Consider the following 28,000-nt stretch of genomic DNA (forward strand, 5'->3'; position numbering starts at 1 on the left):
ATGCGCGCACCTCCTCGCGGAAAGCTTGCTGCGCTCTTGGCTGACTTGGTTGCTAAGCAATCTCTTTTAGGGGCCAGCTAGCAGATGTTGCTTAGTGTTTTGCACATCCTTCGCTTATACATAGCCTCCAATACCGACGCACTCCGCTGAATGTGCTCTGTCCTGACTTGGATATAGGCATCACACACTCTTGCTTTCAGTGACCACTTAATCTGATTTTCACGAAGCTTTGCACCCCTTGTAAACAATGCAGATTGCAGTGCAGAAATGTTGCCAACTAATTAAACAAAAAATGTTATATGCAATTTTGTGCTAAGAAATGAATAAACAAACTGAAGGGAGAAAAACAATGAGATTAAAAATAAAATGGCATGGGCTTGCGATAAGAGAATCAGGAACCATTTTCTTCCGTTTGCAGTGGCGTACGCATTGCTCTCCTGAATCTTTGAACTACTATGTAAACGCAGACACGCATCAGGAGGAAGAAGGGCAGAACGTTGAATTTCTTCTACCAGTGTAAATTACAACTAAAACTTACTATCCCCACTCCTAACGTTTCATCTAGCTGAGAACCTACCTAAAATGTTAGGATTCAGAGCCACTATTACATGATGACTTAGTGTTCCTACTAGCAGATCTATGGTTGGATGGATGGATTAAAGTTTATCGTCCTCTTCAATAACAAGGTGCTATAAGATTTGGACCTAAAGCCGAACGAGTGATCCGAACTACATGAATTTCCTCCGGAAATCGAACGCGGGTCTCCCGCCCGACGACGAGTACGCGGATCATATAACCACAAAGGAGTTAATTATCAAATTTAGAAACATGTGCAGTTGTATTCACGACTTCTATTCAAAATTGAGCTCTTGGGGGGCCGCGGTGGCTCAGTAATAGAGCGTTCACCTCTGGAAAATGAGGTTCCAGGTTCGATCCAAGTTCGCGCTAAGTGAACCTTGTGGTAGACAAACACCGTGTGCGTGGGTTTCCTCTGGGTACTTCAGTTTCCTCCCACTTTCTTCATTCCAACATTCCATTCATGTTTTCATCATCACCGTCTCCTTTAGCCTAGCCTGCATAATCGTGGGACGTAAAACTCGAAAAATTTCATTTCATTTCATTTTAAACTTGAGCTCCTTGTACGTTTTCATTATAGGCGAGCGAGTGTTTGGAACAAGCAATTGTTCATTCTGCAAGAACTTGAAAACTACTGAGTTTACTTATTTATTGAATAGAGAATTTATTATTTTATTTCCTTTGTTATATGTAATAAAATACCTATAAAATATATTTTGAATCCTCGTGACTTATCCTTTCATTTGATATCTAACAGAAAAGTTACGCTATAAACTAATATCAGTCATGAGAGTATGAAGACTCTATCGACACCTTATTCAACAAATTCCAAGAAACTTTTTAGATTCTACATAGGAATAAAGACACATTATTTAACATGCACATAGTACCTTATCTTAATTTCACTGCAGCCAGAAAAAAAAAAAAAAAAAAGACTCAAAAGTTATGAACATTCCTATCCAATATTATAAAAATTCTTAAATGTTGAAGATTCCTTTGTACATTATTTCATTTCTGGCACCAAATATTCGGTTTTTGCATCTTTTAAATGGTCATTTATTCTGATCGCATTTTAAAAAGGCAATATACAAATTATAGCTGAAAAAAATTAGCCTCATATTACTTAGTAATGAATCACTAAAACAGGTTTTATCCTCTTTAACTTCTATCTATCAACCTCACTTTCTCTCTTTTTAATTGACTATTTCCTAATCTCTAATGAAAGGTCAAACAAAGATCTGAAATACTATAAGGAACTTATTATCTTCAATAAGAACAGCGAGTTCACTTGATTTCTCTTTTTCATTTTCTTAGCCCATTTTCATGAAATGACAACTGTTTGACAACCATTCTTTGTGAAAAACTGAAAAATAACAATGAGGTAGCAACATTGAAAATGAGACTAATAACAGTTTATTCTTCCATGAGCAAATAGTACACAACAAATGCAATGTCATGTATTGTTAATGACTTGAGTTGATTTTAAGTTTAACGTCTCGTTCAGCAGCGAGGCTATATGAGACGTGGACCTACTGATTAACGTGGAATCCGAACCACATGAGCTTCCACCGGGAATCGAACCCGGGTCTCCCACGCCATAGTGTATTGTTAAGGCGCAGTAAGAACATTTAGGTTTCGACTCAAAGTATATCTATATGGGATTGAAATCTTGAACCAAAATCGAATTTGTAAGAAAAAACTGTTACAACAAATGACAAAACACACGAAGTGCGCGCCACAATTTAAAGATGTCGCCTAAGGAAGCCAGCAGGTTACCTGCTGCTCCGAGTTAGTCTGTTAAACACAAACAAGGCAAACCCGTAAGTGCAGAAGAAAAGCAAATACTTTATCAAACGATATCAACGCTGTTCAATTCACTTGAAGAAAATTAAGACCTATAATAGCTAATTTTCATGTTCTCATGGAATATTTATTTACTTACTTTGTAGTACTGAAGTTAGTATTTGTACATTCGCATGCTATACAATGTAAGAAAACACATCAATAAATTGAACTTAAGGGGGAAAAGTACTTTTTTTTTTTTTTTTTTTTTTTTTTTTTTTTTGTCATGGATATGCATAATGATTTAGGAAATAGATGAAAAAGAAATAATCTCCCATAATGATAAATGCTTGCTGTTACATAACAGCGCCATCTCTTTATCGTTCAGTTGATAATTTGATATAACTCATTGTAATTTCATCAATAATTACAGTTTGGGGAAAAATAACAATGTTCAGTTGCTCTTAAAGGAGGGGAGATTATATAGTATTGGGTATTTTGCCCTATATCATGGCAATGGTATGAGAGTGAGACGAGTAATGCACATCGCTGTAGCAGAAATACATGCACATGCTGCAGCAGAAATATTGCGGGAAACAGACGAAACAATTTTGTCTTCACCAATCAGCAAATAGTTGTGCGCGCAATGATACATCATATTACGCGGTTTGTTTTCGAAAGGTGCAAAGGACTGTGAAAAACGCTTTAGTAAAAGTTGGTTAAAAAACATTTCTAAGAACCTATGAGTGAATTTCCTGATGAAATAATTGCATATGATACAATGTAATAGGATAGCACGTAATCATTTCCATGCCACATCAGTTTGCACGCATATTATTCTGTACTCATTTAAATATGCACTAAAAAAATAACGGTGCAGAACGTCTTAGAGAAAATTTCGAACATAAATTTTTTTTTCAATTTATTTATTTAATTTTACAGTCTATTGTAAACCTGACTGCTGTTTTATTTGGGTTAACTGCTGTATAGCCGAACCAATTTTAGAAAATTTACCAGATGAATTGGAGAATTTATTTTGGTTTGTGGGAAAGAGCGAAAGTCAGATGAGGGGAAATAGTAGAAATTAAGAAAAAAGTTGTCAGTTGTTTTTAATGCTGTAAACAGCACTATATGTGGAGGCGGAAGGGACTATTTGGCACAGAGGTATACTTGTTATGATTTATGGGAAAGGCAGTGTGGAAATGGTGCGTAAATGACAAGATTCTGACATCGCATTTGAGTTTTATCGAGTTATACAAAAGTAAAGTGTGTCAGTTGTTGAAATTGTGTGAGACTCATAGTCCACTAAACAGGCGAATGGTTTATCGTAAGTGTGGAAACGAAATGAAATGTTTGAGTTTTACGTCCCACGATCATGCCGGCTAGGCTAAAGGAGACGGTGATGATGAGAAATAAGTGAAATGGTGGCATTAAGGAAGTGGGAGGAAACGGGAGAACCCCGAGAAAACCTACGCACACGGTGTTTGTCCACCACAAAGTTCACTTGGCGGAAGCAGGGTTTGAGCCACCGCGGCCCCAAGTGTGGAAACGAATTTAAACTACAGAAAAGAAGAGGAACATCTAACCAAACCTAATAGAATCTGTTTACTTTTTTGGATGGCATTTAGTATCTCCTCACAGCTATGCAGCACGTAAGCTATATATTTTGAAACAAAGTGTTTTTCCACTATACCCGATAATGCGTATACCCACTACAGCTGACGCGCCTGCTCCCTACGGAAGCACTCATTCGCTTGTGCGCCTGCCCTTTTAGATAGCATTCGTGCTTTTTAGTGGCCACCTAGCACAAGTTGGTTCGTGTTTTATGCACTAGTTTTTATGCCATACGTCTACATTGTATTTGTAATAATAATCACTAACAAGTGAGCCAGGATCACAACCTTGTAGTTTGCAGAAGAAACTAAACAATATTCCTTTTGTTTAGTTCAATATTCATTTTTGTATGATCCGGCGACTTTTATTTACATTTTGGGTACATATTTTGCAATGCCTGTTGACGCCATGAAAGCATACTAGCAATCAACAATATATTCCCATACCAGAACACTATTAGTATTTGTATAGTGATACTAGTACTACCAGATTTCAACACCAAACAAAACACTTACTGCTTATATGTGGAAGAAACTGCATGTCATGTTTAACTAAATCTTCGATAAACTGAACAATTTTTACCGTTGAACAAGCACACCACAAATACACGGTAGAAGCTTCTTTCAAGTAATGGTCTACACAGAAAAAGTTTCCTGCAGTTTTACTATACAGATACACAGTATTAGTAGTAGTAGGAGGAGGACTAGGCGTAGAAGTAGGAACGAGTTGGAAGCTCCGCAGGGGTTGATTGGGTCTGTTCTTGACATAAAATGGGCAAATTAAAGACTTGCCAAATTTTTCTGTACATTTTTCAATCTGTGGATCCGGATAGTAAAACTGCACCCAAGGTTTTATTATTACTTAGAACACTCGTTTACCTGCCGCAGGAAGATCTAATTTACTTAATACACCTTCTGTTTACATGAACAATCCATACTACGGAACTGGCGAACCTTTCTGTCCTTGCACTTTTTTCTTCTTCTTCTTAATCAGAATCTTCGTACATTGTGAAGATAATATTCTTTCTTTCTTCTTCATTATTAGTAGTCTTACAGCTATAGTCTCCAACTTATTTAAAGTTTTAATAGGCTATAAGTATTGAATTTGTTAGGCAAACCTTAGCTTTTTCCACTTAAATTACTATTTTCTTCGGGTGAATGAGTATTTTTCCAGATTATCTTCTTTATTAGTATTTAGTTTAACATGATTATATATATATATATATATATATATATATATATATATATATATATATATATATATATATATATATATATATATATATATATATATATATATATATATATATATATATACCTTCTTACAATTTTAATTTATAAAATTTATTTTTCCAATTTTTAAAAATAAATTTATAAATTTATACCGTTATGGATAATGAATTGTATCATGGTTCGTATTGCTTTCCAATTATAAGTTGCCATTATGTATTTGTATGAAAATGGACCCATTCCAAGAAAGTAACTTAACTTTTGAAGAAAAATTAACCTCTGGTTTTGTAAATAACTACATTCTAATAAAAGATGATTAACACTACCTACACCCTTATCACACCAACACTGATAAGTATCTCTTTTTTTGAAATAATTTGCTGAAGTAAGTGCTGTACCTAAAATAATTCTATATGTTGTTATTTCTTTTCTTGACCAATGATTATTAAAATTTCTGAGTTTTTGGGAATGATTTTCAATTACTTCCCAGTAAGAATGTCCTGGAAAAAGTTTATTGTTTTTGTTGCCATCGTGATATTTGATGATGGTCATTTGTATTTTAAGACTACGTTTTTAGATGGAATGAATATTGCTGCTCCCACTGAAATATCTGGATATTTGGATGCATCTGTATATATCAAGACAGCATTTCGGATTTGTTCTGCCCAAATGTTTCTATATATTTTAGTACGAAGTTCTGGATTATCTATTTTCATGACATTAATATTGATGTTAGCTTTCATGTTAGCTTTAATATTGACTAAATTAGTTGTATATTACCAGCTAAAACATGGTAGGAAAGGGACTTTATAAATATATGGCATTAAATATTTTAAACCACTATATGGCTGATAAATCCACGGCCGATTATTGAGATATGGTATCTGTTTTCTATTGAATTAATTTTCAATATATTTTAAATTATTAATCGTTAATGAAGATGTACTGCTAAATCTTGTTAAAATGAATCTTTTTGCCGATCTTTGTATTAATATACTTATTGGTATTGAATTGGTTTCTTCTAAAAGTGCTTGTCTTGGACAGAATCTTGGTTGTGAGAAAATAATTTTAAGCAAATCATAAATGATGTTTTCCAATCGTTTATAAAATTGTTTAGCATTATTAGAGTAAAATATTCCTTCATACATAAATTTTGTCATAACACTTTGTTTCACTATATTTTATAAGCTGAATGGATTAATACCATATTTCTTTGATGCTATGCACTGAAAAAGTTTTGAGTATTTAATAGCTTTCTGTGAAAGATGACATAAATGTTGATTCCAGTTTAATTTTTATCTAAAATTAATTCCAGATATTTGATATGAGATTCGTTCAATATATTATTGAATGAATTCGTTTAATTGATTATTTTGTATATTAATTGACGTTATAGGTATCGATTTCCTGCGTGAAAAATTATAAACTTAGTTTTTCTCCTATTTATTTGTAATCCATTTTGCTGGGTCCAGTTTGCTAATGATTGAAGAAAATTTTTTCCCACTCACCAAGTCAGTGGCCAGTGTATTATTTAAAATATAATCAGCAAACGAGACTAATTGTATTTATTCAGAGTTTAGTTTAAATAAATCATTTATATATATATATATATTGTATATATTGAAGAGTAAAGGACTTAATTTGCTACCTTGTAGGAGCCCTAATGATGTAGTATGAGACGTATTGTATGTATTCCCAATTTTATATAAATTTTTCTATGAATTAAATTATGTATTATACGAATAATTTTACTCCGTATCTTTAGATTATATCATTTATCTACTAATATATATCTAAGATTACGGAGTCATATGCTTTTTGTAGATCAATGCTAACTGCTAAAAGATATTGCCTTGTATAAAAAAGAATAATAAATAGCTAATATTACTGGGCCTAAAGCATCATAGGTGGAAGTATTTTTTCTAAATCCTGTTATATTACTATGCAGAATTTGATTATATTATAAAAACCAATTTAATCGATTGAGGATGAGATTTTCAAATATTTTGTATGCACGTGTGAGTAATGAAATCGGACGATAATTCTCTGCTATGCCAATTGATTGTTTTGCTTTTGGAATTGGGATAATTAGAACCTTTTTCCATTCCCTTGGTATAACGTTGGTATTCCATATATTATGAAAATATTGTAGAAGTATTTTGAGACCATTTACTGTTAATTTTTTGTAATGGAAATATATCATCCCATCTATCCCAGATGAAATTGATTTTGTTATATGTTTAAGTACAATTTCTAATTCCTCCTTCAGGAAGTCTTCATCTAATACTGCGTTTTGGTTATGGAAAAGTTGTTTCTGTAATAGAAGACGTGAATTGTTAACGAAAGGTGGTGATAAGTTTTGATGAAATTTATCTATCCAATTTAATTGTCGAAAATATAATGGTGTATTCTGATTAGACATGTTTTTTGTGTACTTTCTCCAAAAATACCAGAGTTGCTGGAGTGTATCTGTATTAGAAATTTTTATTACAAAATTCCTGCCAACTCTGTCTTCTGTTATGTTGTATTACTCTTTTTGATTGAGCTTTCTTTGAACAAAAATAGAGAAAATTATCCCTGGATGGATTATTAATAAAGGTGCGAAAATCTTTTTGCGCATTGTTTATACTTTGTTGACAGACTTGATTCCACCATGCGAGTCTTTGCTTAATTTTATCTTTCTTTTGAACCTGATTAAAGGATGTAACTGTAGTATGGTTGGTAATAGTATATACTGTTGATTTGATGAAAGTAAAGATTTGTGCAGGATGATAATTATGTGTTCAGATGAGGTATTAAAATTTTTTTCATCCAATATATGTTTGTATTCATTCCAGTTTATTTTTTCATGTGTCTTTTGTAATTTCGATTTAAAAACCAAATTGTACTGCATATTTTTTTACATCTGAATAAGGAAATAAATGAGTATTAAAAAATATTGGAAAGTGGTTACTATCGCATGATGTAAAACTTATCCACCATTCGGTCTCGATATAGTGATTATTCATTGTTAATGTTAGAAGTGGTGTGATAGAGCCTTATTTTATACACCTTGCTAGAGCCTGTTGAAGAAATTGTGGAGGGAGCTCCATTATTTAAATAGAAATATTGAGAGCCTGCTAATTTCGATAGAAATAATTTCCCAGCTGAATCTGTGAGATTTGAGCCAAATATGACATGATGTATGTTCATATCTGCTCCAATGTAATTTATGTTTAATTTGTTATTTAGTAATGGATCCCAAAAATTATCAACTATGTGAGATTTAGGTGGAATATAAATATTAAGAAATTTTATATTGTTAACAATGACTCCAAGCGTTTGAATATGTGGAGAATTAGTAGTATTTGGAAGTGTAAAAGTAGAATATGAGTATTTATTTTTAAGACAAATAACAATACCTCCATAATTATCTGTTCTGTATTGATGGACAACTGTATATTTTTTTATTTTTGAGGTGAACTTGGTATTGCACCAAGTTTCTTGAAGTAAAATTATGTCAGGGTGATAAATTTGAAGTAAATTATGAATATGATGGATTTTACCCCTGGCACTCTGACTATTCCACTGAATTATTGTGAATCTATTAAATTGATTCTGTTTCATCCTAATTTAAATTTACAGGAAAATATAAAGATGCTAATAGAGACTCTAAATGAGTATCAAATTTATTTGCTGAAGGGCTACCAAAAAGTGGATAAGCACTTTCTAATTGCATCTTCATATTTGTTGTTAATGTCGGTAATTGTATCTAATCCTTCCGTCTTGGGCAAAACATGAAATGAAGTTGAGGGTTTATCTCTATTTGGTTCTAAAAATATCTTCTGACTTTTATTGATGAAAGAAGTTCTTATCACTGATTCGTGATGTGAATTATTTCGGATAACGGTTGTTTCCTTTTGGTGGAGCGATTTTCCTTATGTACATTAGTTGTAGCTAGTTCATTAAATTTCGAATGTTCAGATTGTGACAAACGATCTTTAAGTCGTTTACTGATAAATTCATTCCCAACATTCGTTTTATTCCGAAGAGGGAGGGAAATTAGATTTGGTGAATCATCAATATTTCATCTTTTATTTTTCGGAGGTGAATCCCTAACATTGGTTTTCTGTTGTAAAACTTGAGGGGTATATGTATTATATAATAGACTAGCATATGTTGTGTTTGCTTTCATTTGATTGGGATATTCTCTATTTTCTATAGGGTTTGAGAATACTCCCTGAGAAAGTTGGTATGAAGGATTGGATTTATCATTTTTATTTACTAATTTACTTGGTTCATTCAAGAAAATTTTGTTTATTGCCATTATTTCTACTATCTGTCTTTGTCGCAGTTTCTCGGGACAATCAATGCTGTCTGCCATGTGTTGTTGACCACAATTAATATATTTGCTTGGGTTCGTACATGTTTCAAATGGATGAACAGCGCCACAATTTTTACATGGTGTTATTTAAACGACAATTTCGTTTTAAATGTCCGTATTTGTAAAAGCCATTTAAACACTGTCTTATAAAGGGAATATATGTGTCAACTTTCCTGCGTATATAATATAGCTTAACATCTAGTGGTAATTGTTGTGAATTAAATGTAACAATGACTGTTGTGGTCGGTTGAATTTCGCCATTGGTATCCTTTCTATGTATTCTTCTCGCCGATGTTATTGGAACATCATACTGAATATCTGTTAGTAGTTGATCCATTGTAACATCAGTATCAATATCACTAATTACTTCCGTAGTGTAGATCATATGATTCGGTATAAATGCTTTCCATTTATATTGTATTGATATATCATTAAAAAAAAATATTTACTTCCTCGCCTGAACGGAATTGAACTTTAAGAAGATTTCTACCTATGTCTTTATTTTTTTCTCTACCTGGAATTTCCGCAAAGTATAGCTTACAGCTAATTGGCATTATGTGTTTCTTGCCCCGTTCCTCATGTTTTGATTTTATAAAAACGTAATATGGTGCTAAGTGGGATGTTTTGTACTTATTAGATTCAATCTGCGTAAAGTTCGTATTTTGATTTACAAATAATGATTTACTTTTTAGTTTAGGATTGGAATTGTAGATAAGATTGTTTCCCGTATTTGACAATACTGGTAGTTTCCGGTTTAGTTCTGAAACCACAATCTTTTCAGCTACTGACATATTATCTATCTGATCCGCCATATTGTTCAACATGTACGAATCAAAAGCTTCTGTTGATGATAAATGATTATTCTCATCCATATTTGAAACAAGAACTTAACCTAAAACTTATTAATCTACTTTAAAGGTAGATCAGGTAAAGTTCATGCAAGAGTCATGCTAATTATAACTTAAAATTATATCTTAAAATTAATATTAAAGTAAAAATTGAGTAAGTTTGTAAACAACACACAATCTTTTAACTGAACGATTGCCTTGCAATTTCAACACTTATTTTGACTTAACCAGAATAATAAGGTGCTTATATTACTTTTGCTAACAGTATAAGTTTTTGTTCATAATATTTAGCAAAAGCCAACACTTAAATGCACTTCGATTCACTATTAGCTTTCAATGTATTCACAATTCACCAGATTCATATCAGTAACAACATCTTCCATCTCGTTCTCCAAGATCGCCCTCCCTTCATTTACAATTGGTGTTTTTTTTAAAGATGGAAGAATGAGATAAACCTTTAGAAATGCGAAATAACATAGATCTTTGTAAATAGAGATAATAGGCATTAAGAACAGGTGGAGATAGGGTGAAAATTAACGAATCGATAGTACATAGACTAGAAACATGATATTTATAGAGAATGGCGAGAAATGGTGGGCGATATTGCTGGTAGAGAGGACAAGAGAAAATGAGATGATTGATGGAGCCATTATCAAGACCACAGTTACAAAGTGGAGTTGTGCGTTTTCGAAGAAGGTATAAGCGTTGGGGTGTATATAGAATGTGAAGTCTGTTACGGAGAAGAAAATGGAGGTAAGAGGGAAGGAAATTATGATGAAAAAACCAAGATGTGGAACGGAGAGAACATGGATGGCACCAGTACCAACGTTCCTTTGTACATGAGGCATTTTAAGCAGTCTATCGTTGATAATTAAGCGTAGTTAGTAGTGAAAAAAGGTCAATATGCGAGACTGAAAAATCAATGGGAGTGCCGTGCAGAGCTCTGAATCGGGCTGCGGAATCTGCTAGGGAATTCCCGAGTATACTTGCATGATCTTTATACCTGATTAAGTAAATAGTAACGTTGAGGGATGTGCGACGGTGTAGAAGGAAACGAATTTCAGAAAGAATCCAGAAGGATTTCGAAGTCCAGGGGGAAGATTGTAGGGATTGTAGGACAGATTTAGAATCAGTGGCTATGCAGATACATGGATACTGATACTGAAGAGAACGAAGAAGAGTCGCAAATATGGCATAAGCTTCAGTGAGAAAAGTAGTGACATAATGAGGCAGTTTAAAGCTGAAACATTGCTGAAGAGAGGAATCGTAAAAGGCTGATCCCAAATGCAAGCCCTGGCCAGAACTGTCGCAGTACAAATGCACTGTGTGCTGAGGGAGAGGAGGAATTGAAAGGGAGAACTGATGTTGATAAGAGGCGGGAATGGAAAAATGGGCGGGAGGGTATTGGGGAAAATAATAGAAAGGGATTGGGAAGAAACAGGATAGGCGTGGAAGTAACAAGGGAGAGTATACATGCGCTGGATGTGTAACAGATGTGGTGCAAGGTCAAGGTAACTTTGTATATGCAAGGGAGAAATGCGAGATATGGAAAACGTTTGGGGGCTATATGAAGGTACGGAGCAGTGAGTTTAGGGAGGATAGAGGATCGGGTAAGTTGGAATAGTTGAAGACAGAATTTGTCTGAGACGTGTTTCAGTTGAATTGCTAAGGGAGGAACTCAGGTCTCAGAATAAAGCGCTGTTGCAGCATTGGTGGTAGGAAGGCTATGAGTACGGCAGAGAGTAGAATATTGAAGAGATTGGAATCGTTGAAAGACCCTAGAAAGAGAAAGAAAAAGAACAAACACCATACTTTAAAATAGGTAAGTAGACATGTTTATATAACAGAAGAAGAATACGGAAATCTGTAGACCAAGTAGAAGTGGAAATGGAGCGAATTAAGCGTAAGAAGGATAGACGTTTTTTGATGTAAAAGTTGATAATGGAGAATCCAACGTAAAGAAGCGTCTAAGACGATTCCGAGATATTTGACAGAGGGACGGCAAGGAAGGGTAATATCGGTAAAAGTAAGGGAGGGTAGGGCAGGAGTGCGTTTGCGGGTAAAAACGAGAAAGGATGTTTTGTTCCAATTTATTCTTAAGCCGTGATTGGAACACCAGGTGGAAAATGTAGTGAGAGCAGGAATAAGTTAGGGTATAGCAAGTTGAAGGGAGGAAGAAGGAATATAGAAGGCTAAATCATCACAATAAAAAAAGAAAGAACCCGTACAATGTTATTTGTTTGGCGAAGAATAGGAGTCACAAAGAGATTGAATAAAAGAGGAGATAATACAGAACCTTGAGGAAGACCTAGAGAAGTGGTGCAACCATCAGAGTTGAGAACCGAAGAGAAGATGCAAGGTACGTTAGACCAGAAGGCTGTATATAATACGGAGATATTTCGAAGGAATGCCTTGTTGCCAAAATATATCTATGAGGTCATAAATGGGAGCAGTCATAAGTCTGAGAAATGTCAATGAATACGGCAAAAACAACTAGGTACGGGAAAAAGCAAGCCAAATATCGGATATAAGAACGGAAAGACAGTCGGAAACACTGGAACAAAGGCGACAACCGTATTGTTGTTTGTAAAATAAAAGGTCGTGTTCAGAGAACGATTGGAGGCGTTGTTTCAGGAGATGTTCGAAGACCTTTAAGAGACATGAGGAGAGGGCGATAATGTTCACCGATACCAAGTTTTTTTTGTGGGTTTAAGGATGGGAATAATAAGGTAGTCTTTCCACGGAGGGGGAATTCGTTCAGAAGACCATACAGTGTTATATAAGGTTAGTAAGACTTGCTGGTACGTTGCAGGAAGGTGTTGTAGGATAAGATTAGAGTGAGTTCAGACATTGTGAAAGGAAGATGGATAGGGCTGGATGGTTCTAGGGAATAAAGAGAAGAAAGCCAGAGAGGAGGGAAGAGACACGTGGATGGGGCTAATTGGGAATGGAATTGATGGAGCCAGGGAGAAGAAATGGATTCACCAGAGAGAAGACGATACGTCTTGTTACGAAGGGACCGGTAAAATTTCCAAATGGCGGATAGAGAGGAACCACAACGAAGGCTTGAATAAAATTGTCTCCAGGCATTACGACAGCGTTGTTGAAGAATACGGGTCGAAATGGCTTGGGTCTGTTGATATAGCAGGGAGTTAGAATAGCAGCGAGTGGCGAAGTATGTTTTACGGCCTTGACGCCTTCGAAAAATCTATTGCTGACATTCCCTAGTCCACCATTTAGGATAATAAGAATGGACAATGGAGGAACAAATTGAGTGGGAGGGATCAGGATGGGAGTGTGAGTAGAGTGGTGGCTAGGGATGCGCACGAGTCGAGTCGAATCGAGATTTAAGCCTGTCTCGACTCGAAAATATGTTTCTGTCTCGACTCGACAGTCTCTGTCTCGACTCGACTCGAATTCGAGTCGAGACGTCTCGAAATTCGAGTCGAGACAAAATATACGAGTTAAAATATACGCACACATCAGCCAGACCATTATGACTACCTACCTAATTGTCAGTATGTCGACCTTTGGCACGGATAACAACGGCGACACGCCTTGACACAGGTCACCTAATTATCGTAAATTCCGGGGAAGGGGTGATGCACCCTGACGTCACGTTCAATCACATACCAGATGTGTCCAATTGGTTCAGATCCGGCGAGTTGGGGGGCCAGAACCACTTCGAACTTGCTTCTGCGCTCCTCGAACCACCCCATCACACTCCTGGCCTTGTGACATGGTGCATTATCGAAAAATGTTATTACCGTTGGGAAACATGGTCATCCTGAAGGAGTGTGCGTAGTCTGCAAGCATTGTGCGATACGCCTCGACTGTCATGGTGCCTTGCTCTTGCCTTACTAGATACATGGATGCTCACGTGAATGTTCCCCAGATAATAATTAAGCCGCGTCCCGCAGTACAGGTGTCAAGGAGCTGTTCCCTTGGAATACGACGGATTCGCACCACCCCATCGTCATGATGAAGAAGTTATCGGGGATCATCAGACAATGCAATGCTCTACCACTATACCAGGGTCCAGTAGCGATGGTCACGTATTCATTTCAGTCGTAGTTGCCGATATCGTGGTGTTAACATTCGCACATGAATGGGTCGTCGGCTGCGGAGGCCCATTGTTAGGAGTGTTCGGTGCACTGCGTGTTCAGACTAGTGTTGTGAAAGCCTGGGAAAAAACGAACATTTTGGGTTTAAAAAAAAACAGTTTTTTATGGTTTTCCCGAACTTGCAAAAAAAAAAAAACCGGAAAATTTGGGTAAAATTGAAATTTTCGAATATTTTCTTATATTATGCTTTCAAAATTAAATCTATTTTGTATTTACTAGTTTAGAGCTAAGCTAATTGAGTACTTATGTTTCTTGTATTAGAACAGGGAAATTTTGTGCGCAACTTATCCAAACACTTCAAAATTAGCACCGTGATAGAACGGAGTTATGACAACAAAATAAACTAAAATATAGTCCTAGTTAGCTTAATTAGTATAGACGCTTTAATTATCTTGAGCAATCTTATGAAGTTCCCCCTTGATGACAGGGAAGTGTTAAAATAACAGGGCCAGAATCATTTTAGTTAGTATGTTAAATCAAGCATGTATTTTATAGAGATGTCTTCCTTGTTCTATGTAAAATTTCCGGAAATTTTGAAACATTAAAAAAATCATTTGTCCGGAAATATTGGCAAAAACAGGAAAATATAATTTAAAAATTATTTATTGGCCTGATGCTAGTCAACTTACTTGCTGTAACATGTCTGCAGCATATACAGTAGGAAGTCGAAAATTTGAACTAATTGGGATGACAGGTAGTTCGGATTTTCGAAAATGACCAAGAAAATGCCATTTAGGCTTACATATACTGTACGGTACATTCTTCTATCGATACAGTGGTTATTCAGTATATACACTAATTGCAATGCCGTACGAAAGGCTACTTACATTTAATGTTTCTGAAGAACTTGCTCGTACACTAAATTACACTGATCTTGTAAGTCACACTTAAAACTTATAGGCCTAAGAGAAAATAAAAAATAAAAATATGTATGACAATTACGTATGAATGAACTTTTGTAAAAACACTGACTTCACACAACGTCGACGGACACACTATTGTTTGTTTATTGCTAGCGTTATATTAAGACAAAATGTAAAAAGTTTCTAGGGACCGCGTTCGGATTTTTGACGTTCGGATTATCGATGTCCTACTGTATATACAATGTATTTCGCTAACGGAAAAATACTTAAAGCAACAAGATTTAATTCTAATTTTTAGTTTTCTAATTTCTGGTAAAATCTCTCTTTATTCTTTGTATATTTTTCGAATAACTCAAAAAGAAAGAGGATCTTATTTACATATACACACATATACCGCACAAGTGAGTAAATTTGAGCAGCGAGAAATATATTAAAGGGTTGAGTATGTGAAACTTCCATTGGTTATTATTACAGTCTAGCAGAATACCCGTTTTTCGCACGGGGAGAATACGTTTCATTTTGGACACCAAGGGCACTAAAACTGTCACCAATAAACTTATGGAGCCCCAAAACTATGAATTCGACATTAATATCGGTAATTTTCAATTATTTTTCCATGTCACCATTCCCCCTTAGAGTATTAATGAGACTGAATTTGGATTTAAACAGCCGGAAGTGTCATTGTTCATCTCACCGAACCCGAAAACTATCGATTCGACACTAATATCTGTCATTTTCCCCTCTCCTTTTCCCTCAAGTTGCACCTTCAAAGAGAAATAATAAAAACATCCCGAACCTCATCTATGTTGAAAATTTTATCGAGATCGGTAAAACTTCCAAAAATTTTGAAGCCATTAATAAAAAATAATTTGTTCGGAAATATTAACAAAAACCGGAAAATATAATTTAAAAACTATTTCTTCGTCTGATGCTAGTAATCTTACTTGCTGTAACATGTTTGCAGCATTACACAATGTATTTTGCTAACAGGAAAAATACTTAACGCAACAGGTATTAATTTTACTTTTTTTAGTTTTCGGATTTCTGATAAAATCCTCCCTCTTTATTATTTGTATGTTTTTCGAATAACTCAAAAAGAGATATGATCTTATTTATACATACACAGATATACCGCACAAGTGAGTAAATTTGAGCTGCGAGAAATATATTAAAGGTTTGAATATGTGAAACTTCCGTTCGTTATTATTACACACTAGCCTAATACCTTGCACGGGGAGAATACGTTTCATTTTGGACATAAAGGGCACCAAAACTGCCATCAATGAACTTATCAAGCCCCAAAACTATTAATTCAACAATAATGTCGGTAATTTTCAATTACCTTTATAGCATAATTAGCTCCCAATATTCAGACTTCAAACCCTACACTTTTGAGTAGAACAGCATTTTCATAAAAGATAATTGAAATATAAGCACGTACGCAGCAATTTTTTTGGAAGAAAAATTAAATGAAATCTTCAAGTTTTACATCCCACGGTTATGCTGGTTAGGCTAAAGGAGACGATGATAATGAGAAACGAATGAAATGGTGGAATGAAGAAAGTGGAAGGAAACGGAAGAATCCCGAGAAAACCCACGAGCTAGGTGTTTGTCCACCACAAAGTCCACACGGCGCTAGCTGGGATGGAACCAGGGACCCCAAGCATCGGAGGTGAACGCTCTACCACTGAGACACCGCGCCCTCTATTTATTTCGGAAGGGTCAAAGGTATTTGGGGGGTTCAAGTTCAATTTGAGGATAAAGTATATTAAAATTTGTAAACTTCCCCTTGAATTAGGCTAAATTTGCACAAAAATCAGGATTTCGGGGGGTTCGGATCCCCAAATTTCACTCCCTGCGTTCGTCCCTCTTGAAATATCTACCTTTCATAGACTATTCTAGACAGCAACGTAAATTACGAAAAGACAGCATAATATTTTAAAACATGGTTCATATAATAAAAAATGTACTTACATGGTCCTTGGCAATTTTAAAAAAGCGACTATATTTTTTGTCACATCTGAAGATAACTACTCGATGTTCCTCTACACACTACACACTTATACGTACGTTTAAGATTCAATTAAAATTTTCATAATTCGAAAATATTTACAGCTTTTTTATCTGCCACACCACGCAACAAATCACACGACCAACTAAATGAAAGATACTTAATTGCTGAAAATTCATCCCACGACGTTTTAGTGTCCCCGAAACCGAAGCCGCTTGCAAAATGTTCAGATTCACAGAATCTCTTGAGCCGCTGTGGTCGGAGCTTCAATTTTTTCCACCTGGAATTGAGCACAAACTCGAGAGCGCGACGAGTTGAAGTTGCTTTTCAATGCGGAAAAGAAGAAAAAAACTTAGATTTTAGACAGTAAGCTTGGTTTACTAAATTGCTTTACTCAACGTGTCGGCAAGTAACAAAAGTGAGCGGGCTTCGATATCCAAAGAAGCGTACAATAGCAGAATAGTTTCGATAACATCTGTGTGGTCCTTCGGTAGGCTACACATCCCGTAAGAAACTAAATCCTAAATTGTAAAATTGGTAGAGGAAAGAGTGGTTTGGACTGCACCCGTGGCCAAAACAAAACGGCTTGTATTGATAGTTGAATGTTGCATCTTGAATGCACATTTCCATTTACTGAATGCCCATTTGTAAGAATGAAAAGAGAGAGAGAGTGACTTTTGTTCGCCGTCCACTTTATTTATCTCAGGAATTCAACCCTCAACTTTCCATCTCTAATGGCCATTGAATTAGCGACAAACAAATTTGTTGGGAGACATCAGTCTTTTCAGAAAAAAAAATCTGGTCGGTCCAGAGCCTTTATGGTTTATATTACTGTGCGAAAAAGGAGTGAACAGTGGGAAGCGCGAGGCGTACCAGCAAAGGAAAGATCCCTGAAGGAACAGATTCGCAGCTCTTTCTCCTGAAAGAAAAAAGGAAAAAGAAAACAAACAAGCAAAAAAAAAAAAAAAAAAAAAGACTCTGATTTTCAATAAACCTCTACATTTACTATTTGGTATTATTTTTAAGTTTCTTGTCAACCCACTTTTAAGACAGAAAAGGAAATATTCCGCTAACATTAAACGGTGCCAGTATGTCGTACCGTTGCGTACTTACAGAAAAATCGCCATATATATATATATATATATATATATATATATATATATATATATATATATATATATATATATATATATTATCTCCTCCCTCCTCCAAGTTGTGGGGCTAAATTTTGAATAAATGGCATCGGAAGTGTCATTGTTCATTTCAGCGACCCCGAAAATTGTGGATTCGACACTAATATGTCATTTCTCTCTCTTTCCTTTCCTCAAGTTGCACCTTCAAAGTAAAATGATAAAAACCATCCCGAACCTCATCTATGTTGAAAATTTTATCGAGATCGGTCTGATGATTCAAAAGTTATTAAGTTAGAAACAAAGTCACTTTCATTTTGATTGTAATAGATGATCTGTCGCACTAGAAAACATGTATTTGTTTACAAAGAGGATTTTGTACATAAAGTTTATATGTGTCTATATTAAAATATTAAATAATAGTAATTATATGTTTTAGTGCATGAGTTTTAGTGAAATTTGCCTACTGCTCTTTCTCTTAAGAAGTAATTTGGTTAAAATTAACAAAACTTCACCAAACCAAAGAGCATATTGAGAACTCAGTTTTATTTAAGAGACCTATTTGTTGCAACAGAACACTTCATATTGGTAGGCTTGTATGTAACTGTAATTAATGCATGTAACTGTATGTAAGTGTAACTTCTGTAATTAATTCACATCCACGAATAAAGGATATGTGCAGACTATTAATTTTCAACTAGGTGAACCTGCGCTCTCTATACAGCGCTCATTCACATATGAGCATGGATCTCCTTGTCATTCCTCATATCTGTATATGTCCCTTTACAGATACAAGTGAAGAACGCCTTCATAAAAATCGGCAAGGGATATCATAAAGGGGAAATTTTTTCGACTATTTTTTTTTTCAATATCTCGCACTGTTTCCAAGATTTGAGCCGACTTGTGGTTGGAATTTCTAATTCATATATGACCAGTGTTTTCTTTCTTTTTGCATGCATTATGTAATAAGTAAATAAATTACATACACAATTAATTATGTCAGTTATATACGGAGTTCATTAAAGAAAACTCTCCAAAGAATGAAGATCCTGGAGATTGGAGAAATGGTTATCCTTCGTTTTCTTATCATTTGGTCATGAAGAAACAAACACCTGAGTGATATACAACTCCCTATATACATCTATGTGATGTTGGAATATATAATTCGTAGGGTATGAGTTTTACTTTAAAAAAAAATCAATACTCCAGTGTATCCCTAAAAGTTTAATAAAGAACTAATGGCCATGTCTTTTAAATATTCATTAGAACTGGACAATTTACTCAAAATTTGGAATCGACCAATGAAAATGGCACGTTTCTAGCACTTGTGGGTTCAATATCTCATTGTCGAAAGGACTGGAGACAAACATATAAACTTTTCAGTAAGACAAACATATACGCGTAAATCCAGTATTTTAATACAGATAATAATTGGAATAGTTTTATTTTCGAGTGCTATATTTTAATATTCGCAACATTGAAATTTTTGAACTTATATTTTTCACGCGTTTGAAAAAAAGATATCATTACTAGTAAAATTAACCTAATACAAACATTTTTAAATTTTTTTCAATGTTTCCAATGTTTCCGGAAAGAAATCGAAAAAAAGCCTGTTTTTTACCAATAGGGTCAAAATTTCCGGAAATTTTACAACACTAGGTCAGACACATTTGTACTTGGCCCAGCATTAAACTCTGATGTTAGTTCCGACGTAGTTCGCTGCCTGTCCTGTTTTACCAGTCTGCTCAGCCTACAACGTCCGACATTTGTAATGAGATTGGGGGCGCCCCACACCTCGACGTTTGAACGTCATTTCCCCTTGGTTTCACCACTTGTTGAAGACACCCACCGCAGCACTCCACGAACACTTGACAAGTCCTGAAGTTTCCGAAATTCTCGTGCCGAGTGTTTCTAAATGAGTACTTTCTTAAAAATAATATTAAAAATTATAGAAAGATTTTCGAGACATTCGAGTCGAGTCGAGATTTTTATGAACTGTCTCGACTCGACTCGTGTCTCGACTCGAAAATTCGAGTCGAGAAATACGTTTGTCTCGACTCGTCTCGAATTTTACAACGTGTGTCTCGACTCGAATTCGAGTCGAGTCGAGTCGAGATTCGAGACATGTCTCGACTCGTGCGCATCCCTAGTGGTGGCACTTGGGGGAAGTTTTTAAACCTACTGCACATGCGCAAACATTTCCGGTTCCGATTCCTGCTCCGACTCCTGTTTCGATTCAGGTTCCAGTACATTTTCCGGTTCCTCTGGGACAGACTACGCGCAACGAGTAGCCTTTTACGGCTATGAACACCACACAGGAACACGCATGCGCAGAAATATTACGATTCGAAATACACACATCAGCAAGACTATGAACATAGCAGAACGACCATGACACTGCCGGTAGTATTTTTTCACCTATTAATATAACATTAGGGAAGTACTCGTTCTCTTTTACGAGCATTTCTCTTGATGTAGAAAAAAGACAATGGCAGCATAGCACAGCAGAGATTAAAAATAACACCATTTAATAATATAGCATAAGCCTCGTTATTCACACACACACACACACACACACATATATATATATATATATATATATATATATATATATATATATATATATATATATATATATATATATATATATATATGGTTTACGGAGAACTTAATCCTGCTCCAGTGACTAACAGTAGTACTCGCCCACCTGAGGCAAATTTTTCCGCCCCCTGGAGCGTGGCGAGCGCCGCCGCCGCCAAAATTTTTCACCCCCGGGCACCGGTGCCCATTTTTGGGATTACGTGCTATGACGTTATAGGGTCACGTGATGTTAGGCCATGCCTTTTTTGGGTTACGTGGTGTTAGGCCACGCCCTTATGGGGTAGTTTTACCGAGGGGGGTTGATTTTGTTTCCTTTTACGGCATAAAATTTTGGAGATTGTCACTTTTTAATGGAATACAGGTGTATGTATAGTTTACTTTGCTGTATATAATTTTAACTTTTGCACCCCCGGCGCCCCTAGGCCACACCCCGTCCGCCTTTATGGGGTAGGTTGTTCATTTTTTTCCCTTTTGCGGCATAAAATTAGGAGATTGTTACCTTATGATGGAGTACAGGTGTATGTATAGCTTATTTTGTGTTACCTGATTTTAACTTTTGAGCCCCTGGAGTGTGACGCCCGCTGAAATTTTGCGCCACAGCCCCTCTAGCTTACATAGTTTTACGCCCCGCCTTTATGGGGTAGTCTCACTATGGGTTTATTTTGTTTCCTTTTATGGTATAAATTTGAAGAATGTTATTTCCTTTTTTTTAAACCTTATAGGGTGTATATATAGCCTACCTTATTTTTGTTCCCTTTGATGTTCCCGTGCACCTTAGCATTGCTTTTAGGATTACATTATGGGGTCACGTGATGTTAGGCCATGCTCTACCTTTATGGGGTAGTTTCACTGAGGGGTTTATTTTGTTTCCTTTTATGGGTATAAAATTTTGGAGATTGTTATCTTTATTTCTTACCTTATATGTATAATCCGTTTCCTTTGATGATTATCAATGATTGAATTTGGAGCCTTATTACGTTAAATGATTATTTGGAGATGTACTTAAGATTATTTCCTTAAATTTGATATTTACTTGTGATCCATTTTGTTCCGCTTTAGGGGTGAACATGGATACCTTACGTGTGTTGATTACTACGTTATAGACATTGCAATCGTCCCGAGTTCGATTCTTGGTGCTAGTTTCAGGAAATGTTGAGTTGAACGCCCCCTCGAGGCTAAGGAAGACGACGATGATGAGAAATGATAGGACGAAACAGGAAAAAAAAACATGAACTTACTTGCTTGCGGATTGAAGCAGGGACATCACACATTAGAGACAATCGCTGAGCCACCATGCCCCATTCGGTGTGAGCAATTTTACGTATGAAAAGAACATGGACATTTTATGTTACATTAAGCATTTCTGCTCTTTGTTACGCATACGAGTTTGTTGTGAAATTGCAGAATCTGCTATTACGAAGAGTGTAATGTCAGTTCGTTTATTGAATATCTCTGAGAAGTGTAAAGGAGGAACTATTCCGGGCCTCATTAATTTATATCGTTTTTGTTCGCAGATTAAATAAAAATGATACAAAGTTTAAAAAAGCTTCTTCGTGCATTGGCTTATAATCATATATTTAGAAGCAAACGTCAGCTATATTGTATTACATGTGTTTGCGTATTCGTTGTCAGTATCATTGCCATTCTTTTGTTATTGCATATTAAACATATACAGTATTTAATTGTCAATGGTTTACTTTGAAAGGATATATTTATTCTTTGAGAAGGATAAAAGGGATGGGATGATGTGATTTTGGACCTCTCGTTTCCGTTCGTGGATTAAATAAAAAGATGACTCTTTGCTTAAATCGGGTTAGTTCATTGTTCGAGCGATTTTTTTAAAATCTCAGCGTTTGTTGATCAGTAAGCGCTTCATTGATGGAAACAATGTTGCCAGATCTTGAAAATCTAAACTGCTCCGATTCTTTTTCGAATCGGTTTCACTGAGTGCAAGAATTTTCAAAACTAAAAATTTTGAAAAACTAAAAATTTTGAAAAACTAAAAATTTTCAAACTAAAAAAATTTAAACAAACTTTTCAAAACGAAAAATTTTTCGAACTAAAATTTTCAAATAAAAATTTAAACAGAAAATGCCAAACAAAAATTTTAAACTAAAAGATTTCAAATAAAATTTTGAAAACAAATTTTGAAAATCTAAAAATTTTAAAACTAATAAAATAAAATCACTTTCTGGAACGAAATTTTTTAAACTTAAAATTTTCGAACAAGATTTCAAATCGAATTTGAAAACTAAAAACTTTTCGAACCAAATTTTCAAACAATTTTTTTCGAACTCAGAAAGTTTCAAACTTAAAACTTGCAAATCAAAATTACAAACTAAAAGTTTTCGATCTAAAATTTTGAACTAAAAAATTCGAACTCAAAGTTCAAACTAAAAATTTTCGAACTCAGAAAGTTTTAAAATTAAAATTTGAAACTCATGTTTCGTATTAAAAATATTTTCGAACTACAATTATCAAACTCAAACTTTTCGAAAATTTTAACAGAGATTGAAATTGATCACCTAAACAGATTACATCGTAGATTGTGAATTGTTGCTAAAGTTGAAAGTGCAGTCAGTTTAACTGCTTTTGGTTTACTGATTTGAATTTAAATTATCTTGGAGAAGTATTCAGGATTAAATTTGATATATGATGATGAACCGTTTGGCTAGTCATTGCTTGTCATTTATTTCGTAACGGAACATTGAAATGAACTCTCAAGCTCATCTCACAAGACAAACTATCTAGTCAACCCTAACTCACAAATCGTTTCGCTAGCCAAAGATCTTTGGTAAGCAGTAACTTTTAGTAATGTAACATAGTTTACGGTTTAAGATTTATATTGTCTTGAGAACGATTGAGTTCGTTTATATAATGAACCCGTTGGCCAGCCATAGCCTGATTTCACATCGTAGCTCATGAAAGCAATCTTGTTGTAGTTGTATAGCCGTGACCATTTTTTCTGGACATAGCCTGTTCGATCACCAGGAATGAAATACTACGTAATTTAGCGACCATTAAGATGTGATTTAATAAATATTAGCCACACTAACACTTGAACTTGTATGAAACGAATAACAGCTTACTGATCAAAGCACAGAACGAACAAAATGCTAAGATGGACAGAATTTCTTTCATGTGACGTCAAGCACGGAAGTATTTCCTTGCCTCTCACTCTTCTCACTTGAAGGACAAGGTGCTAATCAGCATTTTCCAGGTTGAATGCATTACAATAAAAAAAATCTTTCCTTAAGCCCATTTGAGATTTCAGGGGCTAAGTCCAGGTTCGATTTTTGGCGTTATTATTACGGGTTTAAGTACACAACCCACAAAAGTACGTTCAAGTCTTATACAGCCAAAGGTCATAAACGCTTTCCATCTTATACGTAAAATAGAAACAAATATTTGGTGTTTATAGCTACATTTATGATGGTTCGAATTTCACTTTGAACTGTAGGTCCACGTCCTATACAGCCTCGATATTGTTAAGACAACATAAGACATTTATGGTGGTTCAGATTTTATCGTTCACGTCTTATGCAGTCTAGGAACACAAGATTTACGTCCTCGGTACTGTCAAGAGAACAAAAAACACTCGTAGTGGTTCAGAGAAATGAAATTAAATCTTTGAGTTTTACGTCTTACGGTTATGCTAACTAGGCTAAAGAAGACGATGATTATGAGAAATAAATGTAATGATGGATTAAATATAGTGGGGAGAACCCTTAGAAAACTCGCGCACACGGCTTTTTGTTCACTACAAAGCAACTTGGCGTTAGCTAAGATCGAACCAGCGACCTTATACACCTCTGTCATTGAGTCATCACGACGTAAAACCGATAATGATAAGCAAGGTCACTGAGTTGAGGAAGATCATTTTGCAGGCCTCAGCTTTTTCTCGGGGAGCAGATACCACAACTATAATTTAAAAACCATTCATGAAAGACTGTTGTTTAGACTAACATCACACTCTCACACACACACACATACACATACGATACACACACAAACACACAATGTTGTTTATTACATACTGATTACATTTTTTGAATACAAATATATTACTTTTTGATTTCAATGAAAATGTAATTAAGTTTTAGCAGTAGGCACAGACTGTTCGTGCAGTACTTTCATCGTACAAAACTTCACTTAAAATAGTGAGCGTCAGCAGGATCAAACTAGAACCCTTTTCGCATTAGATGTTCGCACTTGTACACTTTTATGAAATTGTTTTCCAGCCGGAATCGATCTCCTTATGAATGTTATTTAATACAAATCACTCGCATTACAGCACCACGGTACAAAACAATATCAGATCATAACGATAAATCGTTCATTTCTTTTACACAAGAAAAGCCGAACCATGGTATCGTAACAGTTTTTTCTTTCTTCATTTACAATCTTATGAGGGAAGCTCTTCCACCATAGTAAACTGAATTCAATGTAGCATCATTCACTACTGGCAAGATCTCTCATGAAATAAGTAACATGATTTCACTGATAATCCCATGAAAACGACGGGAAGCACTCTAAAGGAATCGAACTGAAAACCTCTTGCACCAGAAAAAATTGGATTCAATGCAACATTATAGCATCACTAGGTAACACGGTAATCCCTATTGCAGTAAATGACAAGTTCAATGTTACAAACGCAGGACTGATATCTTAGTAACTAAGCACCAGTAACATAATTTAAAGAGAGAGAATGCAATATGACAGAGGCTGAATGATGTCATAAAGAAAAACTGCAAATTCTGCATTCTTCATCTATGACAAAGAAATTATGATACTGAAGTATGATACTGATGAATTCATTTCGTTACGAAACTTGTACAAGAAGTCGCTCCAGTCTTTCGTCATCTTCGCCTTCGCATGCGATTTTTTAAATACAATTTCAATATGACAGAAGCTGACTTAATATTTTAAAGGGTTTGGCAATGTAAATGGAAAATTGGTTTTGATCATATTATTTTTCCCAAATGGCATGCTTAAGCATATTCCATAGAACAGTTATGCTGTGATCATATTAAAATGGTGGAGGGAATAAACTTTATTCATGCAGGACTTCTTAATTCGACGGATCCTATCTTTTATTCTCTCGTAATGATTACTCGAACACTGTGTGAACGTGCTAAAAGCTTGTGTACGGAGTACATATACAGAGCGTGGTTCTCGTACGTCTTTCGCTGGTGAACTCAAGACATGAACTTTTCGCGCGCTTTTTGGAAACAGGTTAGGCGAGAGTGGAAGTTGGCGTTGTCGGGTAAGAGGTGCGTGTTAAAACATGAAGACAAATACGAAAGAAAACTGGCGCGTGTCGGGTAGACATCACAGAGTGCCGACAAAGTAATAAAATCAAGTTTGGCGTCGGGTTAGGTTTAAACATGCCCCTATGCTAATTGGCAGTACAGAAGAAGTGTGGGCCACAAATGTGGAACACGTGATTACCTTGTGGGTATGAAAATACTTTAAATACGGGCTATAGCGGAAAATATATAGAGAGACATCATGCATCTCTTTCAGAAAGAAGAACCCTACGAGGTTAACACTGAAGCAATATCTGATGCTGAAACAGAAATATATGAATCATCGTCAGATGAAGAATATGATTTTGATGCAATAGAATGAACAGTGCTAACAGTTTCACCAACCCTACCGTCATCTGCAGTTGTATTTATCAAGAACATCACGATTTTGAGGTTTAGATTGTTGTTGTAATATTCAAAAGGTGGATCGTGAATGTATAAAGAAGGCAATTGAAAAATGGCTTTTCAATGATACATTAATATGCGACGAATGTAGAGAAAGATCTCTTCATGATTTTGCGCATAATTGTATGAATGTACAACCAAAATCACTGGAAACCCGTGCTTGGAGTATAGCAAGTCCTAGTGTTGAAGAAGATGTGTTTTACTTCTATGCAAACACGCATATTATTGGAATATTAACAAGAGAAAAATTCTGTGAAACGTATGCGGAATTATTAAGTGATATAGACTATCTTCCGGAATTAGTGGACATTTCCATAAGAAAAGACAGACGGAAATCGGACATTCCAGATTGAAAAAAAATATATTTGAATAGATCTAGTGTTTCATGTATGTTATGTAGTGATGAAATCATTGATGTGAATTGTGTATTAAAACTATAAAAGTATACTTACGTAACAATAATCCAGTTGAATGCAAATTAAATCTTCGAGCAACGAAGTACTTATCTCTTGATAAAACTTTTAGTGAACTTTTTTAAAGTTGTTGAACAAGAACATACTGAAATCTCATTTATATGGTTTATGCGTAAAATTTGTGATCTTTTAAAAAATACAGAATTTGTTGGACAGATTATTCCGTTTTTCATTCATCACACAAATGAAATTTCACCCTGTGTAAATCAGCATATTATCGATATTCAAAGTTTTAAAATGTCTGATAACGAATTTATCATTCGTAAGTTTTGTTTAACTGAATGCGATGATACAGTAAATTTCGATTGCTTGGCGAAATCACCAATAGTTTATAATTTATTATCATTTGGTTGTCAAAAACAAATTGAGTAGTTAACTTTAAATTTACACGGTTTGAAATGGAATAGCAAAACTGGATATACTGTATCATGCATACGAAACCTTGTATATCAACTATGTTCAAAGAATTCAATCCTTTGTTGTAAAGGTTTAGAGAAATCTCTTTGGATTAAAAGAATATTTCTATTAGATAATTCATTGATTTAGAAACAAAACATTGTCCTTCATTAAGTGAATTATGTGGAAACACATTCAATGAATATTGTACTTTTCACACAAATATTGTAAAGAAGTCAGGATGTGAATATCGTAATGCATAATAGTTGAATTTTT

At 35.0% G+C, this 28,000-nt stretch overlaps 1 protein-coding gene across 2 annotated transcripts in view; it reads right to left on the reverse strand.

Annotated features, from left to right (window-relative positions):
* Positions 1–5,007, reverse strand: part of LOC145686095 (RNA pseudouridylate synthase domain-containing protein 1-like) — a 52,891-nt gene extending 47,884 nt beyond the window's left edge. The window contains exon 1 of one of the 2 annotated variants that reach the window (XM_081759035.1): positions 4,851–5,007. The gene's annotated coding sequence lies outside the window, so the exon portion shown is untranslated. Of the gene's footprint in view, positions 1–4,487; positions 4,639–4,850 lie in introns of those variants that run through there. The other variant, XM_081759036.1, reaches the window with a different exon arrangement.
* Between the last annotated feature and the right edge of the window lie 22,993 nt (positions 5,008–28,000).

The sequence above is a fragment of the Thermobia domestica genome, chromosome 5 (genome assembly GCF_964235325.1).
Source record: "Thermobia domestica chromosome 5, izTheDome1.hap1.1, whole genome shotgun sequence".
Classification (NCBI taxonomy): domain Eukaryota; kingdom Metazoa; phylum Arthropoda; class Insecta; order Zygentoma; family Lepismatidae; genus Thermobia; species Thermobia domestica.